The sequence below is a fragment of the Schistocerca cancellata genome, chromosome 3 (genome assembly GCF_023864275.1).
Source record: "Schistocerca cancellata isolate TAMUIC-IGC-003103 chromosome 3, iqSchCanc2.1, whole genome shotgun sequence".
In the NCBI taxonomy this organism is placed as follows: Eukaryota; Metazoa; Arthropoda; class Insecta; order Orthoptera; family Acrididae; genus Schistocerca; species Schistocerca cancellata.
The window spans coordinates 843,274,579-843,286,937 of NC_064628.1; the positions used below are offsets into that span (position 1 = coordinate 843,274,579).

General features: G+C 40.6%; 1 protein-coding gene across 1 annotated transcript in view; it reads right to left on the bottom strand.

The window, feature by feature from the left end:
• The window catches only part of LOC126175900 (uncharacterized), a 215,129-nt gene extending 203,234 nt beyond the window's left edge, over positions 1 to 11,895 (bottom strand). The window contains exons 1-2 of the mRNA XM_049922958.1: positions 11,882 to 11,895; positions 11,765 to 11,798 (exon numbers count right to left, since the gene is read on the bottom strand). The gene's annotated coding sequence lies outside the window, so the exon portion shown is untranslated. The remainder of the gene's footprint in view (positions 1 to 11,764; positions 11,799 to 11,881) is intronic.
• Between the last annotated feature and the right edge of the window lie 464 nt (positions 11,896 to 12,359).

A 12,359-nucleotide genomic window follows, 5' to 3' on the forward strand; every position in this document is an offset into this window, starting at 1 on the left:
TTGCTCGCAACATTGGTAAAATGCAGGGTGATCAGAAATCGCGTGACAATGTCTTTGATAGTGACACTTAACAAAGAACAAATTTTGTTGAAAGTCAATTTGTTGGATTCTGTCAGGAGGGACCAGCCTGCACAATAACCGATAAGTTTGTGCCAGAATCCATGCTAAAACAACGGATTTAGCAATATCATCAACTTTTACCTTAAACACTGTGCAGTGCTGTTTTTCATATTAGTCCCAGTCTTCTCATTTTTTCTCATATGTTGGGAACAGCAAAGGACTGACAATCGGTTGCTGCAGTACTCTGGCCAGGAGCTTCTCCACATGCTTTTGACTTTCCACTTGGTTAGCCATCATCAGCAATTGCATAACAGCCAAAGGAGATGATTTGGCCAAGTTGACTGGAAAAAAAGAAATGCTGGTGACCATTCAGCACACAAAGTCCGTAGTTCAATGAAAAGTTCACTGTCTTAAGCACCAGCCAAGTGCCACAATTCGTATGTAAGTTTTCACAGTTTGAGAAATAGAACACGCACAGGTTCAGTCAACAGTCATCAGTCGTGTTGTGGCACACAACACAAACAAACAATGGTTTTTGAATTTGTTTATCTGATGCAACACATGACGGCACAACATACAATAACCTGGAACTGCCCACAGGTGACACAAAGTCAGTAGTGTAACAACATCCAAATCTTGATGGATGCATGGTAATTAAAAGTTGACAGCACAGCCTAGACTAGACTGGGACACACATCAGTGTAGATATACACATGCATTGATGTCACTGGTGTTGTCAGTGCAATTTTGAGTTGACACATGCAGCCAGTGCTGGAGACTCGCACTGGAGGCCGAGGGTGAAGCCTCTGGTCTCTCTCCCCACACCTGCGGATAGCAAGCCTTAACTCAGTACATCAAGTAACATCTGCAGTGTGCTGGTACGACCAGTAGCTTGTGCGGCCAGAGTAGCTTATGGACCTGCAGCAAGACTGATGGTCGAAGGTGGTGGTAACTGTGGGTTTACCACACCTAATGTTTATGATAATCCGTTGCTAGTTGTTAAGAAGCCTGCAGGAGATGTTTGCTTAGTTCTCAATGCACAAACACTAAATAGACACTTAGAGAACAAATGGAATTGACCCACCAATAAAAAAAAGAAAAAAGCAATTTCACTCATTTCTATTTTAGCTGGTTTTTATAGATGTTTTGTAGAAGGGAAGCAATGATGCTCCATGGCTGAGTTTTAACAAAGCAGCGGTTTAAGTGGATGAGGGATGAAGGAACAAATGAAGTTTTTAATAATGTTAAACAAGCACTGTTACAGGCAAAAAATTTAAGTCATCCTGAGGTGAACCAGGTCTTTAAATTTTGAAATTGGCCACAGATGCATCAGAATATGCACTCGGTTTCAAATTGCTTCAAGGAGAAAGGGGAAACACAAGACCAAAGTCTTCACTAGAGGAAGCCTTAGTAAACATGAACTAAATTATTCAGCTAACGAAAAGGAGTTGTTATCTATTGTTTGCCCGCCCAGTTATCCGTGCGGTCTAACGCACTGCTTTCTAGGCGGGAGGCATGCCGGTCCCTGGCACGAATCTGCCCAGCAGATTAGTGTCGAGGTCCGGTGTGCCGGCCAGTCTGTGGATGGTTTTTAAGGCAGTTTTCCATTTGCCTCAGCGAATGCGGGCTGGTTCCCCTTATTCTGCCTCAGTTACACCATGTCGGCAATTGCTGCGCAAACACTTTCCCCACCTATACACATACCACCATTCACTCTACCATGCAAACATTTTTGGGTACACTCATCTGGTGTGAGATGTTCCCAGAAAGGGGGGGGGGGGGGGGGCACTGGGGGCCGAACTGCACAATAACCCTCGGTTTGGTGTGGGGCGACAGTGGGATGAGTGGACTGCTGTAGCCTGTTGTGGGGTTGTGAACCACTGAGAGCTATGGCATCCCACCTCTCCATCGTTTCTAGGACCCGGTTCAATACAATACAATACAATCTATTGTTTGGAGTTTACAAATATTCCAAACTCTAATCTAGGCATCAAAAGCAGTAGTATATACACACCACCAAGCCTAAGCATTCTTAATGGAGGATAGAATACTATACAGTCAATTAATGAGGTGTGTCTTATTCTTACAAGAACTTAGAGTAGAAATAAATTATGTAGAAGGTTCACTTAACATAACGCCTGATGGACTTTCTCAACTGCCTATAGGAATGAATAAGGAGAGTACAATGGAGGTCCTGGAGTTATTTTTAGAGTTAATCTTGTGTCCAATAGTTATACCAATAATGATGTATAACTTCTACTTAGAATGTTGAAAGAAGGACTGAAGTCTGTTGAATATTTTTGTGATACTGGCATATCATGGGACCACAGAACATTGTCAGAGAAGGAAAAGAATAAGTGGTTGTTACATGAAGATACTTTGTTTTGGAGGATAAACAAGGATTCAAATGACTGAAAGTTGTGTTTTCCTCAACTAGCGGTAGAAGATCTAATTTGGTTTTTACATAAAGGCTATGAACAATTTGGAATATGAAAATTTATTAACATATGATGAAATTCTACTACTTTAAGAATTCAAGTAGGGAACTAAAGAGAATTTAAAGGCCTGTGAATTATGTCAAAAGTTTAAGAAAGTGAATAAGGCTGTACCTTATCAAATGAATTCAGTAATACTGAAAGCTTTAAATAATCTGACAGCAATGGATTTATTTTGACATTTATCTGATGGTAGATGTGGAGTGTCATATACTTTTCCTGCAGTTGAATGCTGGTCAAAATATGTTAAGTTACGTCCTATAAAATTAGCAAATATGGCCATTATAAAGAACTGTTTATGGATGTATTTTAAGATGCAGGCAACCCAATAGGTTGATAACTGAACACAGTTTGTATGTCACAGTTACAAGGAATTTTTGGCATGGTAAGGGGTAAAGCATTTTACTGTTTCTAAATATTGGGTTGGTTCGTAAGCTGGTAGCATTTCTCCATAAGTTTAATAAACACAACATATATACCTAACAGAGATTTTAATCATCTATAATACATTCTCCTTTACCATTACAAGTCTACCAACAGTGAGGTAACTTTTCAATTCCGCGACTGTAGATCATTTGTTTTTGAGGTGAAGAACTCATCAAGCCACTTTCAGAGCACATTTTCATCCAGAAGGGAAGTTCCTTGAAATTTGTTCAATAGAGAGCAGAAAAGGTGAAAATCTGAGGGCGCAAAATCGGGTGAAAAGGTGGGTGCACAGTAACTTCCCAACCCAGCTCCTGTATAATGTTTTTTATCAGTCTAGCAGAATGCAGGTGGGCATTATCATGGAGCAGTATCACTTGACACAGTCTTCCTCGTCGTTTTTCTTTGAGTTCATGTGCAAGACATCTTGGTTGTTGACAATGAATGTCAGCAGTGATGGTTACACCTCACGAAAACAATTCATAGTACACCAAACCGTCGCTGTTCCACGAGATGCACAACATTATCTGTTGTGGATGTACACAGAGCTTTGTATGGGGAATTGCTGCTTTGTTTGGGCACAGCCATTCTTCTTTTCTTTATGTTAGCATAAAGACACCATTTCTTGCCACCAGTAATGAATCTGGATAGGAATGATCAGTGTTGTTCACAAGCCAATTGATGATGAACCAGCAGAGATGCACATGTTGCCACCTGCTGATTTTTCTGATTTTTGGTTTACAGCATGCAATATAAATTCATCTAATTTCCGAATCTTCTCCAGTGCATGTGACTGTCTCAAGGTGTTGGAATGATCACAGTTCATCATCACATGTGCCAGAATGCATTTAAATGTATTCATGAAACCCTGCAGGTCTTCCTGAATGTGAAGAGTCAGTAATGTCAAAATGATCCTCCTTAAAACTAGAAAACCATTTTCTTGCTGTTCTCTGTCCAATTGCATTATCCCCATACTTAGCACAAATGTTTCTGGCTGCTTTCACCTCCTATCACCCCTCTATTGAACTCAAACAGTAGAATATGCCTGAGATGTCCCAATTTCTCCAATTGGCACTCCATTTTATAGTGTCCACAGCTGTGCTCACTACCTCCTCCCAATGACAAAATGACAATATGAAAACAAATAGCAAGAATGAACTACACAGAAAAAAATGACAACTGATAAATAAATCCACAGCAACTGGCATACCAAAATGCAAAACCAAAACGCTGCAGACTTATGCACCATCTTAATACCATACTCATCTAGTGTTTCAGAAAGGGTAATGAAGAAAATTGGAAAACTTTGTTCTATGTACTTACCAGACAGGTTGAGAAGGAAAATATTGTCAAATATTTGTTATTTTCATAATTATGTAGAATGAATAGGTTACAGGAAATTATGTGCTGTTATACAGAATGGAATGCCTGTTGTATAATAGGCCAAGTAATACGTGAGAATGACTCATCAGAATTTTCTTTGATAGTTTAGTCCGTTAGCTTGTTGGAGTTACTTGTTGTGTTGCTACTCTCTCTCCACAGGCTCTCAATCACAGATTTTAGAACAATTTTTTGAAGTCTGTGGGGGTGAATTTGGAGAGTCCATCCTCTGAACCCACAGATGAACTGCCCCCCCTCCCCCCATCCCCTCATCATTATGGAGAAATCTTTCAGGTGGGAGTGCGACAGTCTTTGGAATCTGAGTCTTGCCTCCTTCAGTTTTAACATTTTAAGTCTTACCTTTCCTTTCTTTCTTGTCCAGCAGTAGTACCGTGTGTATCCTCACTCTTTCCACATTCAACAGTTTCATTACAAACACTTTTACTATTCATACACCTGCTGTATCCTGCAATTGCTGAATCCTGCTACTAGTGCATGTGAGTGTGAGTGCGCCAAGTGTAGTGTTGCTGCGTCTGTGCACTTACATCAACCTCCAAGCATATAGTGCAGGTCAGCCACTAGTGGCCACCTGTAGAAAGCGTGCACACAGCGTGGTCACCGCCACGCCGTCTACTGGTGAACTGCGCCTATATATGCACACAGCAGTGCTGATTCACTCTCGGTTTGTACTGCTCACATAAGTTGTTCTGTGTATCGCTTATGTTGCAACTTCTATATGATTCTTTTGACTTGTTATGCATGCAATCACAAGGAGCTTATTTCCGTTATTGTTCAGAGATCTATGAATAAAACTATATTTTTGTTACTTATATCGGTTTCATGTATTACTTGATTACTCCATGACTGGCAATGAGTTTGGAATGGTTTCCGTATGACCAGTCTTTAAATGCGGTTTCATCTGGGTTAGTCATTATGGATGCAATGCTACCAGTCCTGATTGAACAGCTTATTATGGCAGTAACCACTTTACTAGTTTCCATTAACAGACAGGATACTGTTCCAACAGTCTATCCACCCACTTTTCCTTCATATGATGATTCAGCCAAGGATTGGGAAGCTTACAGAAAAACACTCAGACAGCAATTTTTTGCTTTCAGTGACAGACTTGAATTTGTGCAAAGTCTTATTCCTCTCATGGATTCTGCCTAAGGTGTATCAATTACTATTTCAGCTTGACCCTACACAAGAACTGTCAGGTCTTACTTTTAGGTCACATTTGCAATTTATTACCCAACTACCATTGCAAATGAATGCATGTCATAGCTGCATGAATTGAATTCTACTGATGCTGCATGAAACCAAACCAGTCATACAGGGCCTGGGCACCCAAACTTCATGGCCTTACCAGTAAATGTCAATTCATTATTGATGCCCATAATGACTCTTTTCACACTCTATGGTGCATGACACAGCTCTGGACAAGGAAGTACGCCAGAAGACTTTACTCTGTGAAAACCTCCCACTGTCAGAAGTTTTTCAAATAGTGCAATTTTTTTGAAGTTTCTCAAGCAGTGGGTAACCAAATAGAAGCATGGGGCAATGGGGGAGTAGTGTCACAAGATATGCCCACGAGTACAACAGACGGCTTATACCAGGAAGCGACAGTGGCTGGGGTAAACATGTGTGCCCAATGCTGAGCGGACCAAAGCCAGCCCAAGGAGCCATGACCACCACAGTGCCAGCATCAGCATTCTCTGTTTCCATGTTGTTCTTTCTGTTTTGTCCAGCATGAACATTTGCGGTGCCTTAAATGCTGGTGTATTTGTAACACTTACTAGAAGAAAGGACACATTGCCTCTGTGTGTTGTGCACCAAAGGTTGTTCAGGATATGAACATGGACATTCTTGTGACTTCTCCCAAGTTGGTTATCATTAAGCATTTTTAGCCAAGTGCTCTGGCTATATGTTAACATATGTGCTGCAGTGACATTATTGAATTCTCAAACCTTTGTGGGTTTAGGTTTGCCACCGTTAACACTGGTCACGTGGAAGCTGGTCGTTTGTAAGAAAACAAACATCATGCTGTTGGGACAGTTCATGGCATCTGCCTCTTACAAGTCAGTGGTTCTTTCTATTACATTTTTTGTGGTTGCTGATACCAGTGTTGAGAACTTGTTTGTGATTGACACATTTCAGGCATCTAGATTTTCTATCACCAACACAGTTAATCTTATGTCTGATTAAGTACCGTATTCTCAATTTAAAACACTGCATGATGAGTTTTTGGACTTTTTTTTCGAAAATATAGTGTGTGCTAAGAATTTTTCTGCTCATATTTCTTTGAAATCCACAGTTCAACCATATTTTTGTCTTGTGCATCATTCCTGTCACCCTCAAGATCAGGTGAAAGTAGAATTGGACAGACTTCAATCTCTATGGGTGGTGAAACCTATTATGGCTAGAGAATGGTATCTCCGCTGGTTGTAGTTTGGAAGCTTCAGGGAAACTTCGCGTCTGTGGTGACTTCAGCTCTACTGTCAATGCGCAGTTGATCATGGATATGTGTCCTCTCTGATGTCAGGAGGAACTGTTGGGAAAAATATCAGGTGACCAGTACTTTTCTAAAACTGATTTGTCTGAAGGGTATGTGGGGATAAAGTGTCTCGGCAAGTTTTGATTTTCAATACTTCTTTTGGTCTCTATCAACATTTGCACCTTCCTTTTGGTGTGGCTAGTGTGCCTGCTATTTTCCAGTGGTTTTAAGAGTAATTAACTATGCCTGTCCCGGGTTTTATTACTCATCTGGATGATGATGTTGTCATGGGCTCCTCTACAGCCTATCACTTGAAAAAATTGTGCACTTCGTTTTCTATCTTACAGTCTAGAGGCTTCCACTGTAACCTTATGAAATTTCAATTTTTTTAACCTTCCATTGTTTACTTGGGGTTCGGGATCTTGCGAGATGGGGTGCACCCCCTGCTGGACCACATATCTACTGTTACACCTATACCTCCCCCCCCCCCCCCCCCCCTACATCCATGAAGGTGCTTCATGCCTTCCTTGGGAAGATAGCCTACTACCACAAATTCCTGACGTTTACGGCCACATTGGATCACCTGTTGCACGCCTTTTTACACAAGAATGTACCTTTTTGGTGGAGCCTGGATTGTGAACATCCTTTTCAAATGGTGAACTCCAAATACTCTCAGTACCTTGTTTAGCTACATTCTCTCCGGACCAGTGCATAGTTTTGGTGACTGGCAGCTTCACAGTACAGCTTCGGTGCGGTCCTAGCACACCGATATGCCAACAGCTCTGAACGACCTGTTGCTTTCACCTCTAAATCTCTCTCTCTGGCCCAGCAGTGTTACTCTCAAATGGAAAAAGAGGCTCTTCCCACAGTCTATGCTCCCCAGAAATCTCACCTTATTACTGGCAACAAACCCTTGGTTTCCTTGTTTAACCCCAAATTTCCTTGCCTGACAAGGCAGCGCACCATCTACAAAGCTGAGTGCTCTTTTTGTCTCGCTACAATTACAAAATCCACTTTCAACCTATGCCTAAACATGCCAATGCTGACAGCCCATCTCATCTTCAAGTCAGTTCCGATCCTGACTTTGGCTGTAAAGAATTGCTTTGCTTCCATCTTGGTAGTGAAACACAGTATGCAGTCGAGGGTTTCCCAATTATAGCTTGTGCATAATATCTACCCTTGTACCGACTCGGTTCTACACCACGTGGTTTGGTTGTTCAACTGACTCTCACTATGTTCTTTTACTTTGTACTACTCGAATCAGTTGTTCTATCTGTCGCTTATGTTGCACCTTTGTATGATTCTTTTGTCTTGTTTCCCGTGGAGTCATGAGAGGCTTATTTACATCATTGTTCAGAGGTTATGAATAAAGCCATATTTGTGTTACTTGGACCAGTTTCATGTATTACTTGGCCACTACAACACTTAAGCCTGTTTTCACAGAACTGCCCTAGACGTAGCAATAACAAGTAGCTTCCAGATGAAGTTACACAACGTCAAATTATACCAAAAATTGACACTTACTTGATTTCCATTGGAGGAAATAAACAAAGTTCGCTTATCCTGATTTAACTGAAGAATGTGAGAATAAGCAAGAGGTTAACTGGTTTACCAGCCCTCTTTGCAATTAGTCCACATTTGTGTGTAAATTAAGGCTATGGCATACACTGGGTGATTATAATTAAACTTTCCCTATTTAACACATTATAATATGGAAACTAATTACCGTACGAGGACCAAACTTGTTACCATTAATGTCAAGAACATGGGGAAGAGAAATAATGCAGATTCAATTCAATTAAAACACTTTTAATGTGCAGCTACGGTACATCATACCATTGCATATCGGTACCAGTACTGCTACAAAAGGACTCAATATGGTGCCCATCAGTGTCCAGAAGAGTCTGAACAAGCAGGAGTGCATTCTGCACAGCAAAACAAAGCATGTCCATGGGTATACTGGCTACCTCTCTTGATATGCTGCACTTCAGATTGGCACATGTTTGAATGTTCCCCTGGTAATCGCTGTCCTTCAAGTAGCGCTACAGCCAGAAATCACAAGGAATGCTGACCAAGCATTTGGAAACAATCAGCTATAATTCAATTCTTTCCAAATGTGTTTTGGAGAAGCAGGTGAAGTTCATGAGCGATGCATGGTAGAACCCCATGTTGCAGGAAAACTGTTGGGTTCAATGCCTCTCTCTCTTGTAGATCGAGTACGACATGCTTGCGAAGCATATCACAGTAACTCTGGCCAGTCACACTGGTAGCCTTTGGTCCTTGAGTGCCAACCTGTTCAAAAAAGAATGGGCCAATGATGAATATAGCCATGAAGCCACACCATATGGTGACACATTCACCATACAGAGGAACATCATGCACAGTGACTGGAGGTGAAGATCCCCACACTTGGCAATTCTGTGTGTTCATCTCACCCATCAGGGAAAAATGAGCTTCGTTTGTACATAGGATTGTCCAGGACAAACCCTTGTCAACTTCAGTCGGTGCGAGAAAGTGGAGAGCAAAGTCAACACGTCGTCGTGCATCCTGTGGCGCAAGCTGCTGTACAATACGGATCTTGTACGGATACCATTTGAGAATGGTTTGAAGCACCTTTCATACAGTGGATCATCGGATGTTCAACTGTCAAGACACAGGGCACACACTGTCTGACGATCAGGAATTGCATGCAGAACTGTCTGCCATAGCAACAGTGACTTCATCTGTGCCTGTCGTGCAACCGACCGTTAGCCTCTTGCCGGAGCGACAATCAATTCTCCAGTTGATTCAAACTACTTCATCATGCTCTGCACAGCAGATGGAGAAAGAGGGCCCTTCCGTAATGCTTTCAGCTGGAAATATTCTCAATGTGCAGCTGCAGCATCACTGTTGTTTTGATAATAGAGCTTCACCAATAATGTCCTGCTCCTTTTGTCCAAGGTCTGCTGATACATCAACAAGTGTACTGTGACTGGTCCGTTGTGTGAGACTTATGAATCACGATGACAGATCACAGCACCTGGTGGCCATAGTTGGAACTGGACAGTGGTACTGTGATGCATGGGAATCATGCACCCCATACTCTGGACATTAATGCTACCAAGTTTGGTGCTCATACGGTAATTAGTTTCAATGTTATAATGTATTAAATAGGAGAAGTTTAATTATATTACCCAGTATACTACGGTGAAAAAAATTTATGAGTGTGTCATACATAAGGAATTTAAAGTTGGATTGCCAGAATGGCTACTTTGTAGCAGTGTTTGAGCAGCTTATAATCAAAATAGTTTAATGATAGGTACATAACAAAAAATAGTTGTTCCGGGTTCTAGTTTAGCATGATAAATCAATGCCATGCTGGACAACTATTATTTATCTATTTATTGATGTTGTGGTGACATCATTTGTTTAAGGGCGGGAAAGAGTGGTGTAACATATCACTTTGGTAAAAAGGAAATGAGCGTTTGGTGACACTGGCCGGGAGGCCCCTTGCGGGGCAGGTCTGGCTGCCTTGGTGCAGGTCTTATTACATTTGACGCCACATTGGGTGACCTGCGCACCGGATGGGGATGAAATGATGAGGAAGACAACACAACACCCAGCCCCTGAGAGGAGAAAATCTCCGCCCAGACGGGAATTGAACCTGGGCCCATAGGACGGCAATCCATCACACTGACCACTCAGCTATCGAGGCAGACATCACTTTGGTAAAGCAATGTGTTACCCAGACTCTGTGTAACAGATGAATGATTATTAGGGCAGTTGAAAGTATTTTTATTAGTTGAATACTAGTGCTTTATAATCACATAATGGCTGGAAGTTTTGTTATTGTACGTAACCTGGTGTAGATGGAAAATGTGTGTCTTCAAGTTGGGATGGCGGTGGCAGTTTACTGTACTTTGCAGTAACTGCTTGCTTGGCAGTTACTCTGTGTTGCAAAGTCCCAGCTTGGAGAAATGGAGCACACCACTGAATAAAGAGTGTGCCATGACATTGAAGATGATGTCAAGAAATACAAGAAAGAGTGTCGTTATCTGTCAAATCAGACAGAACATCTGCTGCCGTCACATAGAAATTATGCTAGACCATGTGGAATACATGCACTATAATTCTACATGCAGTATTCCTCCATATCCACAAATTTTGATGGAAGATGCAATATTTACATTATTAGAAGAAGTACTTTCTATTACTTAGTAGAAAGTTGCAATAATATCAGAGTTTCCAGATTCAACCACAAGAACAACTGCAGTGGAGTAGTAGTCCAAACTTACTTAATCAACATTGTTTTATATAAACATGAAATCAAGAAGTAGCAGTACAGGGCTGGATGATAACATTTTCAACTGGTACTAGGACAAATTACTTAAATAGCAGTTCCTTTGCTGCAGAGGTCTGTGGTAAACTCTGGCTCTAGGAAGAGTTAGTTCTTTCACGTAACTGATATAGAATGTACCAGGTACCCCACTATATCCAGTGACCTACACTCAACTGAGTGATTTCAGTTGCCATCTGACTCTAAATTCATTTATCTGTAGTACACTTATTTACCTCTACATCTCTTCTTTTGTATCCATGTTTTAACAGAAAGCAGGGACACTTATGTTGCAATGACCTTTTTCTTAGTCTTGTTTTATTATTCATATTGACATTTATAATTTTCTGTATTTCTCACAGAAATTAAATTTTTCCTTCATAATCTGTTACAATATATCCAATGAGATCTTAGGAATACAATATACAGTTGCATTCACCAAAATCAAATTACAATGAAACAAGTCTTAGCTCAATTTGAGAGCAAGTTACTCCACAAGTACAAATACAGCTACTTGATCTCTTATGAGCAAATTGAACTATAGTTACAAAATCATGAAACTGCAGAAATACATTACCAAGTCATCACTGCACTCACTGTATGAATCAGAGCAAGCACATATGTTCCGGGCCTAGAGCACCAACAATGGATATATATGAGACTGTATACATGATCATATGTAAATGTGTAAATGGAGTACAAATGATAACTCACCATTTCCTTGTGCTAAATGTTTTCTTTTATAAATCAGAGAACCAGTAGCACCTGTGTACAAAATATCAGACAGTGTAAATAAATAATGCACATCATGTGTTTGTAACTGTGGTATAACAAAAAAGTCTAAATTGACAGGATGAACAAATTATCACTCCAGCAGTGTTTAAACATTTTCTACAGTTATTACTGTGGTGGTTAAATATTCCTCAAAATTATAAAGCAAGGGTAAAACGATAACTACATTTTCAAATACTGCAAATAACTTGAAACTGGAAATATGGAAAACTTGAGTGATGTTATAACGTTATTCTCATAAAATACGAGTAATGTTTAGCTACTGGAGTCAATGCCAGTTTTTGCTTTCTGGGTGTTACATTAAGATATTTGTTCGTAAAAGGTACTGTCTTACTTTTAACTCTTTACATTTTGGTACAGCCTTTTTGAATTTCTGTTGACTGCCTTATTGTTTAACAGT